Source organism: Bubalus kerabau, chromosome 11 (genome assembly GCF_029407905.1).
Source record: "Bubalus kerabau isolate K-KA32 ecotype Philippines breed swamp buffalo chromosome 11, PCC_UOA_SB_1v2, whole genome shotgun sequence".
NCBI classification, from domain to species: Eukaryota; Metazoa; Chordata; class Mammalia; order Artiodactyla; family Bovidae; genus Bubalus; species Bubalus kerabau.
The window spans coordinates 67,070,431-67,089,935 of record NC_073634.1 but is presented as its reverse complement, the minus strand read 5'-3'; positions in this window follow the sequence as shown (position 1 = coordinate 67,089,935).

The following is a 19,505-nucleotide window of genomic DNA, read 5'->3' as shown; positions in this document are numbered from 1 at the left end:
AGCAGAGGCAGAAGATAGGATTAGTGAATTAGAAGATAGAATGGTAGAAATAAATGAATCAGAGAGGATAAAAGAAAAACGAATTAAAAGAAATGAGGACAATCTCAGAGACCTCCAGGACAATATTAAACACTACAACATTCGAATCATAGGGGTCCCAGAAGAAGAAGACAAAAAGAAAGACCATGAGAAAATACTTGAAGAGATAATAGTTGAAAACTTCCCTAAAATGGGGAAGGAAATGATCACCCAAGTCCAAGAAACCCAGAGAGTCCCAAACAGGATAAACCCAAGGCAAAACACCCCAAGACACATATTAATCAAATTAACAAAGATCAAACACAAAGAATAAATATTAAAAGCAGCAAGGGAAAAACAACAAATAACACACAAGGGAATTCCCATAAAGATAACAGCTGATCTTTCAATAGAAACTCTTCAAGCCAGGAGGGAATGGCAAGACATACTTAAAATGATGAAAGAAAATAACCTACAGCCCAGATTATTGTACCCAGCAGGATCTCATTCAAATATGAAGGAGAAATCAAAAGCTTTTCAGACAAGCAAAAGCTGAGAGAATTCTGCACCACCAAACCAGCTCTCCAACAAATACTAAAGGATATTCTCTAGACAGGAAACACAAAAATGGTGTATAAATTTGAACCCAAAACAATAAAGTAAATGGCAACGGGATCATACTTATCAGTAATTACCTTAAACGTAAATGGGTTGAATGCCCCAACCAAAAGACAAAGACTGGCTGAATGGATAAAAAAACAAGACCCCTACATATGTTGTCTACAAGAGACCCACCTCAAAACAGGGGACACATACAGACTGAAAGTGAAGGGCTGGAAAAAGATTTTCCATGCAAATAGGGACCAAAAGAAAGCAGGAGTAGCAATACTTATATCAGATAAAATAGACTTTAAAACAAAGGCTGTGAAAAGAGACAAAGAAGGTCACTACATAATGATCAAAGGATCAACCCCAGAAGAAGATATAACAATTATAAATATATATGCACCCAACACGGGAGCGCCGCAATATGTAAGACAAACGCTAACAAGTATGAAAGGAGAAATTAACAATAACACAATAATAGTGGGAGACTTTAATACCCCACTCACACCTATGGATAGATCAACTAAACAGAAAATTAACAAGGAAACACAAACTTTAAATGATACAATACACCAGTTAGACCTAATTGATATCTATAGGACATTTCATCCCAAAACAATGAATTTCACCTTTTTCTCAAGCGCACATGGAACCTTCTCCAGGATAGATCACATCCTGGGCCATAAATCTAGCCTTGGTAAATTCAAAAAAATAGAAATCATTCCAAGCATCTTTTCTGACCACAATGCAGTAAGATTAGATCTCAATTACAGGAGAAAAACTATTAAAAATTCCAACATATGGAGGCTGAACAACACGCTGCTGAATAACCAACAAATCGCAGAAGAAATCAAAAAAGAAATCAAAATTTGCATAGAAACGAATGAAAATGAAAACACAACAACCCAAAATCTATGGGACACTTTAAAAGCAGTCCTAAGGGGAAAGTTCATAGCAATACAGGCATACCTCAAGAAACAAGAAAAAGTCAAATAAATAACCTAACCCTACACCTAAAGCAACTAGAAAAGGAAGAAATGAAGAACCCCAGGGTTAGTAGAAGGAAAGAAATCTTAAAAATTAGGGCAGAAATAAATGCAAAAGAAACAAAAGAGACCATAGCAAAAATCAACAAAGCCAAAAGCTGGTTCTTTGAAAGGATAAATAAAATTGACAAACCATTAGCCAGACTCATCAAGAAACAAAGGGAGAAAAATCAAATCAATAAAATTAGAAATGAAAATGGAGAGATCACAACAGACAACACAAAAATACAAAGGATCGTAAGAGACTACTATCAACAATTATATGCCAATAAAATGGACAACGTGGAAGAAATGGACAAATTCTTAGAAAAGTACAACTTTCCAAAACTCGACCAGGAAGAAATAGAAAATCTTAACAGACCCATCACAAGCACGGAAATTGAAACTGTAATCAAAAATCTTCCAGCAAACAAAAGCCCAGGTCCAGATGGCTTCACAGCTGAATTCTACCAAAAATTTAGAGAAGAGCTAACACCTATCCTGCTCAAACTCTTCCAGAAAATTGCAGAGGAAGGTAAACTTCCAAACTCATTCTATGAGGCCACCATCACCCTAATACCAAAACCTGACAAAGATCCCACAAAAAAAGAAAACTACAGGCCAATATCACTGATGAACATAGATGCAAAAATCCTTAACAAAATTCTAGCAATCAGAATCCAACAACACATTAAAAAGATCATACACCATGACCAAGTGGGCTTTATCCCAGGGTTGCAAGGATTCTTCAATATCTGCAAATCAATCAACATAATACACCACATTAACAAATTGAAAAATAAAAACCATATGATTATCTCAATAGATGCAGAGAAAGCCTTTGACAAAATTCAACATCCATTTATGACAAAAACTCTCCAGAAAGCAGGACTAGAAGGAACATACCTCAACATAATAAAAGCTATATATGACAAACCCACAGCAAACATTATCCTCAATTGTGAAAAATTGAAAGCATTTCCTCTAAAGTCAGGAACAAGACAAGGGTGCCCACTTTCACCTTTACTATTCAACATAGTTTTGGAAGTTTTGGCCACAGCAATCAGAGCAGAAAAAGAAATAAAAGGAATCCAAATTGGAAAAGAAGAAGTAAAACTCTCACTATTTGCAGATGACATGATCCTCTACATAGAAAACCCTAAAGACTCCACCAGAAAATTACTAGAACTAACCAATGATTATAGTAAAGTTGCAGGATATAAAATCAACACACAGAAATCCCTTGCATTCCTATACACTAATAATGAGAAAACAGAAAGAGAAATTAAGGAAACAATTCCATTCACCATTGCAAAGAAAAGAATAAAATACTTAGGAATATATCTACCTAAAGAAACTAAGGACCTATATATAGAAAACTATAAAACACTGGTGAAAGAAATCAAAGAGGACACTAACAGATGGAGAAATATACCATGTTCATGGATTGGAAGAATCAATATAGTGAAAATGAGTATACTACCCAAAACAATTTATAGATTCAATGCAATCCCTATCAAGCTACCAACAGTATTTTTCACAGAGCTAGAACAAATAATTTCACAATTTGTATGGAAATACAAAAAACCTCAAATAGCCAAAGCGATCTTGAGAAAGAAGAATGGAACTGGAGGAATCAACCTACCTGACTTCAGGCTCTACTACAAAGCCACAGTTATCAAGACAGTATGGTACTGGCACAAAGACAGAAATATAGATCAATGGAACAAAATAGAAAGCCCAGAGATAAATCCACGCACATATGGACACCTTATCCATTTAAAGACAATCTCTTTAATAAGTGGTGCTGGGAAAACTGGTCAACCACTTGTAAAAGAATGAAACTAGAACACTTTCTAACATCGTACACAAAAATAAACTCAAAATGGATTAAAGATCTCAACGTAAGACCTGAAACTATAAAACTCCTAGAGGAGAACATAGGCAAAACACTCTCCGACATACATCACAGCAGGATCCTCTATGACTCACCCCCCAGAATATTGGAAATAAAAGCAAAAATAAACAAATGGGACCTAATTAAACTTAAAAGCTTCTGCACAACAAAGGAAACTATTAGCAAGGTGAAAAGGCAGCCTTCAGAATGGGAGAAAATAATAGCAAATGAAGCAACTGACAAACAACTAATCTCAAAAATATACAAGCAATTCCTACAGCTCAACTCCAGAAAAATAAATGACCCAATCAAAAAATGGGCCAAAGAACTAAATAGACATTTCTACAAAGAAGACATACAGATGGCTAACAAACACATGAAAAGATGCTCAACATCACTCATTATCAGAGAAATGCAAATCAAAACCACTATGAGGTACCATTTCACGCCAGTCAGAATGGCTGCAATCCAAAAGTCTACAAGCAATAAATGCTGGAGAGGGTGTGGAGAAAAGGGAACCCTCTTACACTGTTGGTGGGAATGCAAACTAGTACAGCCACGATGGAGAACAGTGTGGAGATTCCTTAAAAACTGGAAATAGAACTGCCTTATGATCCAGCAATCCCACTGCTGGGCATACACACTGAGGAAACCAGAAGGGAAAGAGACACGTGTACCCCAATGTTCATCGCAGCACTGTTTATAATAGCCAGGACATGGAAGCAACCTAGATGCCCATCAGCAGATGAATGGATAAGAAAGCTGTGGTACATATACACAATGGAGTATTACTCAGCCATTAAAAAGAATACATTTGAATCAGTTCTAATGAGGTGGATGAAACTGGAGCCTATTATACAGAGTGAAGTAAGCCACAAAGAAAAACACCAATACAGTATACTAACGCATATATATGGAATTTAGAAAGATGGTAACAATAACCCTGTGTACGAGACAGCAAAAGAGACACTGATGTATAGAACAGTCTTATGGACTCTGCGGGAGAGGGAGAGGGTGGGGAGATTTGGGAGAATGGCATTGAAACATGTATAATATCATGTATGAAACTAGTCGCCAGTCCAGGTTCGATGCACGATACTGGATGCTTGGGGCTGGTGCACTGGGATGACCCAGGGGGAGGGTGTGGGGAGGGGAGAGGGAGAGGGGTTCAGGATGGGGGGCACGGGAGTACCTGTGGTGGACTCATTTCGATGTTTGGCGGAGCTAATACAATATTGTAAAGTTTAAAAATAAAATAAAAAAAAAAAGAACTGACTCAAATGCATTCCTTTTTATGGCTGAGTAATATTCCATTGTGTATATATACCACAACTTCTCTATCCATTCATCTGTCAATGGATATCTAAGTTGCTTCCATGTTCTAGCTATTGTAAATAGTGCTGCAATGAACAATGGGATACATGTGGCTCTTCCAATTTTGGTTTCCTCAGGGTATATGCCTAGGAGTGGGATTGATGGGTCATATGGTGGTTTTATCCCTAGTTTTTTAAGGAATCTCCGTACCGTCTTCCATAGTGGCTGTATCAAATTACATTCCCACCAACAATGCAAGAGTGTTCCCTTTTCTCCACACCATCTCCAGCATTTATTGTTCATAGACTTTTTGATGAGGGCCATTCTGACCACTGTGAGGTGATATCTCATTGTAGTTTTGATTTGCATTTTTCTAATAATGGCATCTGGTCCCATCACTTCATGGAAAAAAGATGGGGAAACAGTGGAAATAGTGTCATACTTTATTTTGGGGGGCTCCAAAATCACAGCAGATGGTGACTGCAGCCATGAAATTAAAATATGCTTACTCCTTGGAAGAAAAGTTATGACCAATCTAGATAGCATATTGAAACAGAGACATTACTTTGCCAACAAAGGTCCGTCTAGTCAAGGCTATGGTTTTTCCAATGGTCATGTATGGATATGAGAGTTGGACTGTGAAGAAAGCTGAGTGCCGAAGAACTGATGCTTTTGAACTGTGGTGTTGAAGAAGACTCTTGAGAGTCCCTTGGACTGCAAGGAGATCCAACCAGTCCATCCTAAAGGAAATCAGTCCTGGGTATTCATTGGAAGGACTGATGCTGAAGCTGAAACTCCAATACTTTGGCCACCTCCTGTGAAGAGTTGACTCACTGGAAAAGACCCTGATGCCGGGAGGGATTAGGGGCAGGAGGAGAAGAGGACGACAGAGGATGAGATGGCTGGATGGCATCACTGACTCGATGGACGTGAGTCTGAGTGAACTCCAGGAGTTGGTGATGGACAAGGAGGCCTGGCGTGCTGTGATTCATGGGGTCACAAAGAGCTGGACACAACTGAGCGACTGAACTGAACTGAACTGAATAATGAGTGATGTTGAGCATCTTTTCATGTGTTTGTTAGCCATCTGTATGTCTTCTTTGGAGAAATGTCTGTTTATGTCTTTTTCCCACTTTTTGATTGGGTTGTTTGTTTTTCTGGTATTGAGTCACATGAGCTGCTTGTACATTTTGGAAATTAATCCTTTTCAGTTGTTTCATTTGCTGTTATTTTCTTCCATCCTGCGGGTTGTCTTTTCACCTTGCTGATAGTTTCCTTTGCTGTACAAAAGCTTTTAACTTTAATCAGGTCCCACTTGTCTACTTTTGTTTTTATTTCCATTACTCTAGGAGGTGGGTCAGAAAGGATCTTGCTTTGATTTATGTCATCGAGTGCTCTGCTTATGTTTTCCTCCAAGAGTTTTATAGTTTTTGGTCTTACATTTAGGTCTTTAATCCATTTTGAGTTTATCTTTGTGTTTGGTGTTAGGAAGTGTTCTAATTTCATTCTTTTACTTGTAGCTGTCCAGTTTTCCCAGCACCATTTATTGAAGAGGCTGTCTTTGCCTCATTGTATATTCTTGCCTCCTTTGTTAAGAATAAGGTACCCATAGGTGCATGGGTTTATTTCTGGGCTTTCTGTCTTGTTCCATTGGTCTGTATTTCTGTTTTTGTGCCAGTACCATACTGTCTTGATGACTGTAGCTTTGTAGTATAACCTGAAGTCAGGAAGTTTGATTCCTCTAGCTCCATTCTTCTTTCTCAAGACTGCTTTGGCTATTCAGGGTCATTTGTGTTTCCATATGAATTGTGAAATATTTTTGTTCTAGTTCTGTGAAAAATGCCATTGGTAATTTGATAGGGATTGCATTAAATCTGTAGATTGCATTTGATAGTATAGTCAATCTTATAATATTGATTCTTCCTACCCAGGAATATGGAATATCTCTCCATCTGTTTATCTCATCTTTGATTTCTTTCATCAGTGTCTTTTAATTTTCTGTATACAGTTCTTTCATCTCCTTAGGTAAGTTTATTCCTAGATACTTAATTATTTTTGTTGCAATGGTGAATGGGATTCATTCCTTAATTGTTCTTTCTGATTCTTCATTGCTAGTATATAGAAATGAAAGTGATTTCTGTATATTGATTTTGTATCCTGCAACTTTGCTAAACTCACTGATTAGCTCTAGTAATTTTCTGATACTATCTTTAGGGTTTTCTATGTACAGTATCATGGCACCTGCAAACAGTGAGAGCTTTACTTCTTCTTTTCTGATCTGGATTCCTTTTATTTCTTTTTCTTCTCTGACTGCTATAGCTAGGACTTCCAGAACTATGTTGAATAATATAGTGGTGAAAGTGGACAGCCTTGTCTTGTTCCTGACCTTAGGGAGATGCTTTCAGTTTTTCACCATTGAGAACGTTTGCTGTAGGATTATATCACCTTTACTATGTTGAGGTAGGTTCCTTCTATGCCCCTTTTTTGAAGAGTTTTAATCATAAATAGGTGCTGAATTTTGTCAAAGGCTTTTTCTGCATCTATTGAGATGATCATATAGTTTTTATCTTTCAATCTGTTAATATGGTATATCACAATTACTGATTTTCATATATTGAAGGATCCTTGCATCCCTGAAATAAACCCAACTTGATCATGGTGTATGAGCTTTTTGAGGTGTTGTTGAATTCTGTTTGCTAAAACTTTGTTGAGGATTTTTGCATCTATGTTCATCAGTGATATTGGCCTGTAGCTTTCTTTTTTCGTGTTGTCTTTGTCTGGTTTTGGTATCTGGGTGATGGTGACCTTGTAGAATGAATTTGGAAGTGTTCCTTCCTTTGCAATTTTTTGAAAGAATTTTAGAAGGATAGGCATTAGCTCTTCTCTAAATGTTTGAAAGAATTCTCCTGTGAAGCCATCTGGTCCTGGACTTTGCTTTGGGGGAGATTTTTTGATCACAGCTTCAATTTCAGTGCTTATAATTGGGTTGTTCATAATTCCTATTTCTTCCTGGTTCCATCTTGGAAGATTGAACTTTTCTAAGAATCCGTCCATTTCTTCCAGATTATCTATTTTATTGCCATATAGTTGTTCATAATAGTCTCTTATAATCCTTTGTATTTCTGCATTGTCTGTTGTAACCTCTACTTTTTCATTTCTAATTTTGTTGATTTGATTCTTCTCTTTTTTTTTGATGAGTCTTGGTTAAGTGTTTGTCAATTTTGTTTATCTTCTCAAACAACCAGCTTTTAGTTTTATTAATCTTTACTATTGTTTCTTTCATTTCTTTTTCATTTATTTCTGCTCAGATCTTTATGATTTATTTCCTTCTACTAATTTTGGGGTTTTTTTCTTCTTTATCCAGTTGCTTTAGGTGTATAATGAGGTTGTCTATTCGATGTTTTTCTTGTTTCTTGAGGTAGGGTTGTATTGCTATATACTTCCCTCTTAGAAATGCTTTTGCTGCATCCCATAGGTTTTGAGTTGTCATGTTTTCATTGTCATTTGTTTCTAGAAATTTTTTGACTTCCCTTTTGATTTATTCAGTACCCTGTTGGTTATTTAGAAACATGCTGTTTAATCTCCATGTGTTTGTGTTTCTTACAGTTTTTTTCTTGTAATTGATATCTAGGCTCATAGCATTGTGATCAGAGAAGCTGCTTGATACAATTTTAATTTTCTTAAATTTACTGAGGTTTGATTTGTGACCCAAGATGTGGGTCTATCCTGGAGAATGTTCCATGTGCACTTGGGAAGAAGGTGTATTCTTCTGCATTTGGATGGAACATCCTGAAGATATCAGTGAGATCCATCTCATCTAATGCATCATTTAAGACTTGTGTTTCCTTATTAATTCTCTGTTTAGGAAGTCCCTTTTTACTAGGAGTGTTCTGAGGACTATGACAGATTTTCTAATGATAAACTATTTGTATGTTCATTGGGATAAATCTTACATTTACCATACAGTTTTGTCCCACATTTTACATCTATGTATGTTGTAAGCCTCACAGCTCCACATTGTTATCAGCGCTTTTAAAAATTCAAACATTTTGAAGAAATTTAAATATGAGAAAGATGTGTTTTATATTCCCCATATATGCATCATTTTCAGTGCATTTTATTTCTTTGTGGACTAATAGATATATTTCCATCTAGCATCATTTTCCTTCCACCTGAATGAATTCCTCTTACATTTCTTATCATGCAAGTCCAAAGGCAACGTATTTCCTTGGTTTTTCTTAGTCTGGAAACATCTTTATTTTGCCTTCAGCTTTGAAGCATATTTTTTCTGGGTAAAGAATTCTAGGTTGACAGGTTTTGCGTTTTTTTTTTTTTTCTTTTAAAACTTTAAATATGTTGCTACATTGTCTTATGTATATGTATATGATTTTTTGTCCTCTGTGTGATCTGTTTCTCTGGCTGCTTATAAGATTTACTCTTTATTACTTATTTTCTTCAGTTTGATTAAAATGTGCCTTGGTGTGGTTTTCTTCATGCTAATTAGATTTGAGATTTAATAAACATCTTGGAACTGTGGATTTATAGTTTTCCTCAAGTTTGAAAATTTATTGCCATTGTTTCTCCAAATAATTTCTTCTGCATCCTCCTCTGCCACCTGCCCTTCCTGGGAGTCCAATTATACATATGATAGGAACAGTTGATATTAAACTATAAGTCACTGAAGTTCTATTCATACATTTTTCATTCTACTTCTATGTTTCATTTTGGATCATTTCTATTACTATGTCTTCAGAGAGTTACTAATCTTTTGTTATGTATATACAATCTGCTATTTAATACCACTCAGGAAAATTATTTCTATTCTTATCTCTAAAAGTTCCATCTGCTTCTTTTAAATATCTTCCATTTCTCTCCTCATGTTCATGTTTTTTTCAAATACTTGAACTCAGTAATAATAATAATTTAGTATTCTTGTCTGCTGATTGAATAACTTCTGCTTCATTGACTGAGTTTTACTCTACTTACAATATAAGTCACAATTTCCCTTCTTTGCATGTTGAACAATTTTTTATTGAATGCTAAATATTGTATATTTTATATTTTTGAGTATCTGACCATCTTGCTTTAAATACCTTTGGGATTTACTTTGGAAGGCAACTAAATTACCCGCTAAGTTTGGTGTGATTTTTTAAGACTTTTTTTTTTCCATCTTAATAAGACAGCATTTTTTTTAATTTATTTAATTGGAGGATAATTACTTTACAATATTGTGATGGTTTTGGCCATGCATCTGTATGAATTGGTCATAGGTATACATGGGTTGCCTCCATCCTGAAATCCCTTCCCACTTCCCTCCCCACCCTATCCCCACTGGCTTTGGATGCCTTGCTTCATACATCAAACTTGCACTGGTTATCTATTTTACATATGCTAATGTATCTGTTTCAATGCTATTCTCTCATTCCACCCTCTCCTTCTCCCACTGGGGTGTTTCTTAAGACTTTTTAGAGTATAGTAAGCCCCTTACACATGAACAATCAAGTTGTGAACCTTCAAAGATGCAACTATGCCCAGAGAAAGGACAAAGTGAGACAAGAGGAAGAACTGAAAAACCAAAAAGATTCACAACACAGGAAATGGCAAGGGGATTTTCTTTATTTGAGGAGGCACTGTTAATATTTGAGGCCCAGGACCTAAATGTAGAACAGTACATGAAGGTTAGCTGTTTAGAATGAAATCCAGTGCTACCATGTCATCTGTAATGAGAAAAATAGAGCTACTACCCACACATCACTGGGTGTTTTTTTTTTTCTTTAATGAAGGTAAATAGAATTGAATCCAGCAAGGAACCAGAACCTGTATCATTGTCAGGTGTAAATGAAATTGCAGCTTGCCTTCCATCTCGTGTTGCTGACAATCCTTCAGCTCTATCATCTCCCACCTCTCCCTCCCTCTAGTCAGAAACTCCTCTTGTCTGTTCACTCAATACTAGCTCCTGTATTCCAGCTGCTGTACTGTACTATTGTACTTTTCAAGTTTCTGTACTATAAGATTAAAAATGTTTATTTTTGTTTGCTTTTTTTATGTACTATTTGTGTGGAAAGTATTACAGTTCAGTACTATATAGCCAACTGTGTTAGTTGGCTACCTAGACTAACTATGTCAGGCTTACAAAAAAATTGGACTTAGGAATGCACTCTCAGAATGGAACTTGTTCATAAGTAGGGGACTTACTATATGTCTAGTATAGACATATATATTTTATGTCTATATATACTTTATTTTAGAGTATATTTTAATTCTACTACAATGGCGTGATCATTTGTAGTTTCCACTGAATGCCCTGCATGGTCAACAAAGACTTTTCACTCTCTCTCAGAGCCTGAACATGTCCTAGTCCCGAGTTTTCCCCGGGAAACATTCAGCTCTCAGTTTATTTGCATCTCTCAGCAGCATTTCACCCTATGTATGTTGATCACAATTTTCAGCAGAGTCAAAGAGACCTTTACACATATTCCTGAAGATATATTACTGGGCAGCACCTTCCTCTCCATAATGCTAACCTTTATGTTACAGTTAACATACCCAGGTAGCTCAAACTGTAAAGAATCTGCCTGCAATGCAAGAGACTTGGGTTCAATCCCTGGGTACAGAAGATCCCCTGGAGAAGGGCATGGCAACCCATTCCAGTATTCTTGCCTGGAGAATTCCAGGGACAGAGAAGCCTGATGGGCTATAGTCCATGGACTTGCAAAGAGTTGGACACAACTGAGCAACTAACACACACATGTTACAGACACTTCAGCTTCCCTGAACTAAGATCTGTGTCTCAACTCCATAGAATTGACATGCTTTACTTACCGTTCTTACACCCAGTTCCATGATTCAGAATGTCTTTCCAGGAAGAAAGCTGCGGCCATCACAGGGCTCACCTCACTTGTTACTTCTTTAAGAAATCACTTCTTTAAGAAATCCTCCCCTGCCAATTGTCCAAAATATAAGAGCAATTGTTTCACATGCTTTGTCAAGTCTTTCATTGTCCTTAGCAAAGGGGTAGTTTCTTCTTCTGGTTCCATCATAGCCAGAAGTGGAAGTCTGCTATACACTTTTATTCTTATTATTTTGCTCTCAGATTTCTAGCTTGGGAGAAATGTAGAGATAATGATGACCAACTTCTTTCAAGTGTCTACTAGGTTCTGAGCATTAGGCTAAAAATTTTTACATTAACCATGTCATTGAATCTTTATAATAACCTATGTACCATATAATACTCCATTTTACAGATGAGGAAAATGGGACTTACAGAAACAATTTTCCTACAGTCACATGGCTAGGAAGTAGTGGGATCAGATTTTCAATCCAGCTCTGCTAGACTCTTGACTAATATACTTGGAAAACCCTTTGATTTATCCAATATATTTACCCCACATGACAGCATCTCAAGCATGTACACTATTATGTATGTATACTAACACTAAATGACATTATATATTTTCAAAATGTTTACACAGTGCCTAGAAATGAAGTGCATGGTTTTCTGCCCCAAAAGCACTATACACACACACACACACACACACACACACACACACACATGCAAAATATTCAAAGGAAATGTGTGAAGTCAGAAGTAGGAGAATTTTGTACTTGCTTATTGATCAAGGATACTGAAATCCAAAACTTAATATCTTTGCAATTATTTAACAATTGTAATATACTTCTTCTGTTATTAATTTCATGTAATTCTATTTTTATCTCATTTAAAAGATTGCAAAAAGCTTCATGAGAATAAAATCATATCTTAGCCTTCCTCTGTATACTCTGCATTGTCTAAAACAATGCCTAGAACAATCTAGTACACACTAGATTTCTTGATAATTGGTTGATTCATCAAGAGAAACTTTTTAATATAATTGCTTTGATTTGTACTTTGCTTTTAAGTACAGATCCCAAAGAATATTACTACTATATTAGATATTTCCTGCTAATTCTTTCTAGATTATAAATTCTTCAAAGGCAAGGATATGTTTTATGTATCTGTGTCTCTGCTCAACACAGGGTGTAGACCCAGAGAAGCCTCTAATACACCACCAATTGCTGGTTTCTGGTATGGATACACAGGCATGGGGCCCAAAACTGAAGAGATTACCTACTATGCCTACAGGCCCATTGACTAGCACAAACTAGACCAAGATCAAATCACCAGAGGATTTTACATTTCAAGATTCTCTTTAAATATAAAAGTCCTAAACAGTAATAATGTAACTTCACAATAATGTAACCTAATAATGCAAATGGGCCACATTTGCATCACAGTTTAAAAAACACTTTCATATTACATGTTAGTCATGATCTAGTCAGGAAAATGGAAAATTGCTCTTTCTCCTACAAACAGAGGAGAGCTAATACAAAGGAACTGATTACATTTTGGTGAGGGAAAAGTTAGGAATACAATCAGGGTCATTGAAGGAACCCTTGCGTAACTAACGGGTAGGAAGCCACTGTCACCCCTGTGTCTGGAGGGACAATAGGAGGAAATGGTGAAACAGCCCAGTACTTGGGGCCAGCCAGTGGCTCCCCACCCATGAGGGAAGGGATGAGCCAAGGATGCCACAGGAAGCCAAGAGGAGAAATGCCCTGGACTCCCTCCACTCAGGCTCTCTAAAATTCTGTCACTGCCTCTCATTGGACAAATCAATCTGGGAGCCAAAGGGCAGGGAAGTCAGGAAAAGAACTGTAGCTTCCTGTGTTACAGAGCAGACCAAGGCAAGGCAGAGAAAGGACCTGAGAGCAATCAGGCAGTTGATTCTACATTTTATCTCACTCTGTGGAAATGAAAATGGAGACTTGGAGAACTCTGCTACTTATTCAAGATCAAATATCAGCAAGTAATAGACCTTCTATAGACTATGATTTCCTTTCACAATAGAACAAGAAAGGAGGCGGAAAATTGTATTTGTGTGTTTGTACTATTACAACTGCCTCCTCACAGAATTTCCCACTTTCTGTCTTGTCCCCTTCTACTCTCTCTTGTCACTACACATAACTGAATTTCCCCTGGAGTTTTATTTAAAGTGGTATTCACTTTAGAAGTCTCAAGCTGTAAAGAGGACTGTCCTCAGGGCCAAGACCAATGGTGTCCCCCATCCTCCCAGTCACTCCCCATTCTCCTGTGCTCCCAGGGCCCCTTTGGCTTCCTTCCCTTGTTGTAGCCATGTGTTCTGGGAAACAAACTCACTCAGAAGAACAACGCAGATAGTGGAGTGCAGTTCATTACACCAGTGGGCCCAAGGCAGAGTCTCCTCTTAGTCAAGGACCCCGACAAGTTTTTGTGAAAACCTTATATACCCTAAGTGTACATACTTAAACCCACCTCCCCAAATTCTCTGAAACTAGTCTGAACAAAGGAAAAGAAAGATACAAAGTTAACCCGTGATTCGTATGCCTTAAGCCTAAGCAATTAACAGCGGACAATTATTAATGGGCCTGTGGTCATATCCCAATAAGCGTAATAGAATTTATGATTCTATTCAGTTACACAGATAATTAGGGTATTCTTTTAGGCGGAGAGTCTAGGTACGAGCCCTGGAGCTCTTCCATCCTGGGGGTCTGGTTTTCCAGTTGGTATGTCGTTTCCATAGATACTGGGTATATAGTTCAAAGTTCACAGTCTGGCCCAAGATGGAGTCCTGATTTCAAGTTGGAGCCTGTTCTGTCTGCTTCCTCCTTCACCCTCACAGCACCTCCCACACTGAGCAGCAACTATCTGTTGCCTGCCTCCCTCTTAGATTATGGGAATCAATTCTCAGTCATCTTGATATCCTAGGATGATATCCCTGACCTCCTGATACAATGTTGAGCACGTTATTGATGCTCTATAAGTACCTGAATAAATGAGTGTAACTGAAGGTATCCTCCCACCATATAGCTGAAGTATTCAAAATTGAGGCTGCTTAACTGTTCTGAAGTCCCTGAAGATTAAGATGCATCAGTTCACAGAAGGTTAGACTCATTAGGATGTTTATTCCTTTAGTCCCAGTGTCTGAGCTCTAGTGCTCCAGCTTTATCATCATTCAATACAACACTGTTGGAGCCATGCCTCTTTCATTTAGTCACATGGCTGAGAAGAATTAACCCAAGTGAGTTACTGCCTAGATTGAGAATCCATTCAGATGCCGATATAAAAATAATTAGACAACAAAGCCCTGTTTTAGCACTTTCTCTACAGTGATACACAAGAGGCATTTGTGGGCCCACAACAATTTTGAAAGCATAGTTCCAGGGAATAGTGCTATGTAATCATAAAATTACACTCGAGATAAGATTTAATTATCATTTTCACCTTTCCAACACCTTTCACAAAGTAATACTTAAAAGCTTTGCAAGAAAGAATATTACCCTTAAAGTGATAACATACAACAACGAAAGCACAAGAATGAACAACCAACAGGCCAGGCTTTCATGGGAGCTTAGGTTCAGGATGTTATTCAAAATTATTACAAGTGACTGCTGCCTAAGGGAGTTTATAGATTGGCTTCAAAGGGGAAGCCACTGGGAAAAATGAATGGACTCTGTTTCCTAAAAGTGATATTTTCATTTCTCCAGACAGAAAGCTAATAAAAGCCACTGAAAAGCAGACACTGATCACAAGGCAAGATGCATGTCCTCAAAATCATTCCATTTTCACTATGAATCAAAACACACTCAACATTATCATTAATAGAGATGTGCAAGGTAAAGGTGAATGTCAGTGGAGGCCCTGACCTGACCTCTAATGGGAACTCACAAGATGACAACAGCTTGAAGATAATTCTTACCTCTCCTGGATAGGGATATGAGATCATACTTGATATGCTAATTACATTCATAAGTTTTCAGCTAATTTTAAGAGCAAACTGTCAAGGTCATTAAGGATAACGAAAATCTGAGAAATTATCACAGATTAGAACAACATGATTTCCTACATTGAATCCTACACCCAAGAAAGTATATTAGTGGGAAACTGGTGAGATGTAAATGAAGTTCAGAGTTTAGTTAATAGGACTATGTCAATGCTAATTTCTTAGTTCTGACAAAATAGCATCATTATACAGGATATTAACGTTAGAGGAATCTGGGTGAAGGGTATGTAGGAACTCTCTGTAGTCTGTTTGCAACTTTTCTGTAAATCTAAAATCATCCTCAAATAAAAGGTTTATTCTTTAAAGAAGTGATTGCTTACCAAAGTTCACTATTCTGGTGGTTCTGTCACTTGTATAAGGACAAGTAGAATACTTCTTCCCAATTTCCAACTTTCCAAAGAAGAGGCTCCATCAGACCACATGGAATTATGGAAAGGGCAGGGCAGGCATTAGCTCCTGAAAGGCCCTGCCGGTCAAAAGGAAAACGCACCACCATTCAATGTTGAGGGATGGCCTTAGTTGCTGAGGTTCCCAGAGGTATTTAGCTAGCCCATGGTTCCTAAGATGAACTTCCTCCTTTTGCTGATCAATCAAAGGCATCAGGCATCACTTAGAAAATACCAAAGTATTTCCTAATTCATGTGCATACATATATATATATATAAATAATTTACAAGAATGTGTGCTCATTTTTTTACTCAGAATACTGAAGAACAAGCTACTAAGAGGTACGTCCCCAAGTTCTGAGAGACTGTTCTACCTTCAGGCTTAAAGGGGAAGATTGAGATTGACTTTCAAAGGCATACAAGTCCTGGGAGAAAACAAATGGCATCATCAGTCTGAGAAGGATTTAATACAGGGACTTATTCCCAAGGTATGGACAAAATTAAGAGAAATCAGCAAGGATCAGTACAGCACCTCAGGCCCAGGGATTGCGAAGAGCTGTTATGACAGCACTTATGAAGACGCCCCTACAGTGATGGGACAAACAGGAAGAAGTTACTAAAAACTGAGAGATGGATGCATCTAAATGGCCGCCTGTAGATCATGTACTGGACACAAGCCAGAGGAGTCAATATCCTGACATTATTCTTCTCTTGCTCTCTGATTCTCTGCTGATGCTTCCCGTTGGTCAAATCCAATTACAAACCAGAGCATGGAGGAGCCCACAGCTCCACCCCACACAGGTCAAGCTTCTGGAAGCCCAGAACAGAGTAAGGAAAGGGGTGGAGAATGGATCTGGAGGGACAATCCTATTCAAGCTATTGTGCTGCTGGCCTCATCTTGAATTTTCATTGCTATTGCACCTATTTAATAATAACATTAATCTATTCACTGCTCAATTGCAGGATTTTTCTCAATCCAGTGCAGATAAATAACTTTGCATTTTGTAAACTCCTTGGTAAGGGTCAAGCCGTACCCTGACAAGCTGCAATCACCTCTCAAAAAAGGGGCATTACCTGCCAAACAGCTTAGGGAAGCAGGGTACAGGGGCCTCCGTATGCAGTGTGTTTCCACAACTGGATGCTCTTGGAAAAGACCATACCAACTTTCCCTAAGTGGTCTCACCTTCAAATAATAGTTTTCCCTCTTTTAAGTCTGTCTTTATATTCCCTTCATTTGTGAAACCCTTTTAAAAAGCCACCAGCAAAGGCTTCTCCCTAGAGACAATAGGGGGGGTGTGGTAGGAGAACAATGAAAACACCACTGGAACACAAAAGGGGGAAATGCCAGTAACTGCATATCTGAGAGACTTCCGGCTCTCGGAGATTCACTGGGGCTTGTATCGTCTTTTCTTCATCACCTTTCAACTTCTACTTATGTGTAAGAAAAACTCCAAAATGGAAGGCATATCTATGTAAAGCAGTTAAAAGAGAGAGAAGTAGGTTTCATGAGCTGAACTTGGCAACTGAGCTAAGAGAAAGATGGCCAAGAAGGAAAAAATGGGAAGATCAAGGGAGAGAAGACAGAGGTAAGATGAAGCCTCATGTTGGATATGGAGTCATCAAGTTTTCACCTTTGATGTCAGGGAGGCACGAGGAGATATGTGCCAATGAGCTGGCAAAGTGGTAGGACTGGGGTTCCCAGAAAACATGTGTAAAAGTTAAGTCCTGCTTTAATAGTTCAGACACCAACAAAATCACATTTCTTTGATATTCAAGTTCTAATGACTCCAAGGCTTACCTGCCTGGGTTAATAGTGCTTCTGTTTCCCAGAAGAAGCCCAAGAACACACAGGTTGCTCAGTTCATAATGTCAGTCTTGTTTTTTTTTCATTTCACAGTAGAATTTGTGTTCATTCCATCACTTACTCACTCATTTCATTTATCCAATAAATATTTGCTAAGCACCTCCTATACATCAGTTCAGTTCAGTTGCTCAGTTGTATCCGACTCTTTACAACCCCTGCCAGGCTTCCCTGTCCATCACCAACTCTCGGAGCTTGTTCAAACTCATGTCCATTGAGTTGGTGATGCCATCCAACCATCTCATCCTCTGTCGTCCCCTTCTCCTCCGGCCTTCAGTCTTTCCCAGCATCAGGGTCTTTTCTAATGAGTCAGTTCTTCTCAAAAGGTGACCAAAGTATTGGAGCTTCAGCTTCAACATGTGTCAGGCACTGCTATAAATACTGAGGATGCAGCAGAGAAAAATGAAAACAAGATCCCTTACTCTACTTTTTGTTGCTGTTTGGTTGCCAAGGTATATCCGACTCTTTGTGACCCCATGGACTTCAGCACACCAGGCTTCCCTGTCCTTCACAGTCTCCTGGAGTTTGCTCAAACTCATGTCTATTGAGTCAGTGATGCTTTCTAACCATCTCATCCTCTGCTGCCCACTTCTTCTCCTGCCCTCAATCTATCCCAATTAGTCAGCTCTTCCCATCAGGTGGCCAAAGTATGGGAGCTTCAGCTTCAGTATTGGTCTTTCCAGTGAATATTCAGGGCTGATTTCCTTTAGGATTGACTGGTTTGATCTTATAGTCCAAGGGACTCTCAATAGTCTTCTCCAGCATCATAATAAGAAAGCATCAGTTCTTTAGTTCTCAGTCTTCCTTATGGTCCAACTCTCACAATTGTACACGACTACTGGAAAAGCCGTATCTTTCACTAGATGGGCCTTGGTCAGCAAAGTGATGTCTCTACTTTTTAATCTAGGTTTGTCACAGCTTTCCTTCCAAGGAGCAGACATCTTTTAAGATCATGGCCACAGTCACTATTCACAGTGATTTTGGAGCCCAGAAAAATAAAATCTGTCACTACTTCCACTTTTTCCCTTTCTGTTTGCCATGAAGTGATCGGACTGGATACCATGATCTTGATTTTTTGAATGTTGAATTTTAAGCCAGCTTTTTCATTCCCCTCTTTCACACTCACCAAAAGGCTTTTTAGTTCCTCTCTGCTTTCTGCCATTAGAGTGGCATCACCTGCACATCTGAGGTTGTTGATATTCTCCAGCAATCTTGATTCCAGCTTGTGATTCATCCAGCCTGGCATTTTGCATGATGTACTCTGCATATAAGTTAAATAAGCAGGATGACAATATACAGCTTTAATGTACTCCTTTCCCAGTTTTGAACCAGTCATTGTTCCATGTCCAATTCTAACTGAATCTTCTTGACCTGCATACAGGTTTCTCAGCAGACAGGTAAGGTGGCAGCAAAGTAAAATTAAAACAAGATCCCTTACTCTCCTAGTTCAAACATTTTATTGTTAAGGTAGACCAAATAAGCAGAAAATGAACATGATACAATCAAAGATTAACACATCATTGAAGTAAATTAAGTAGA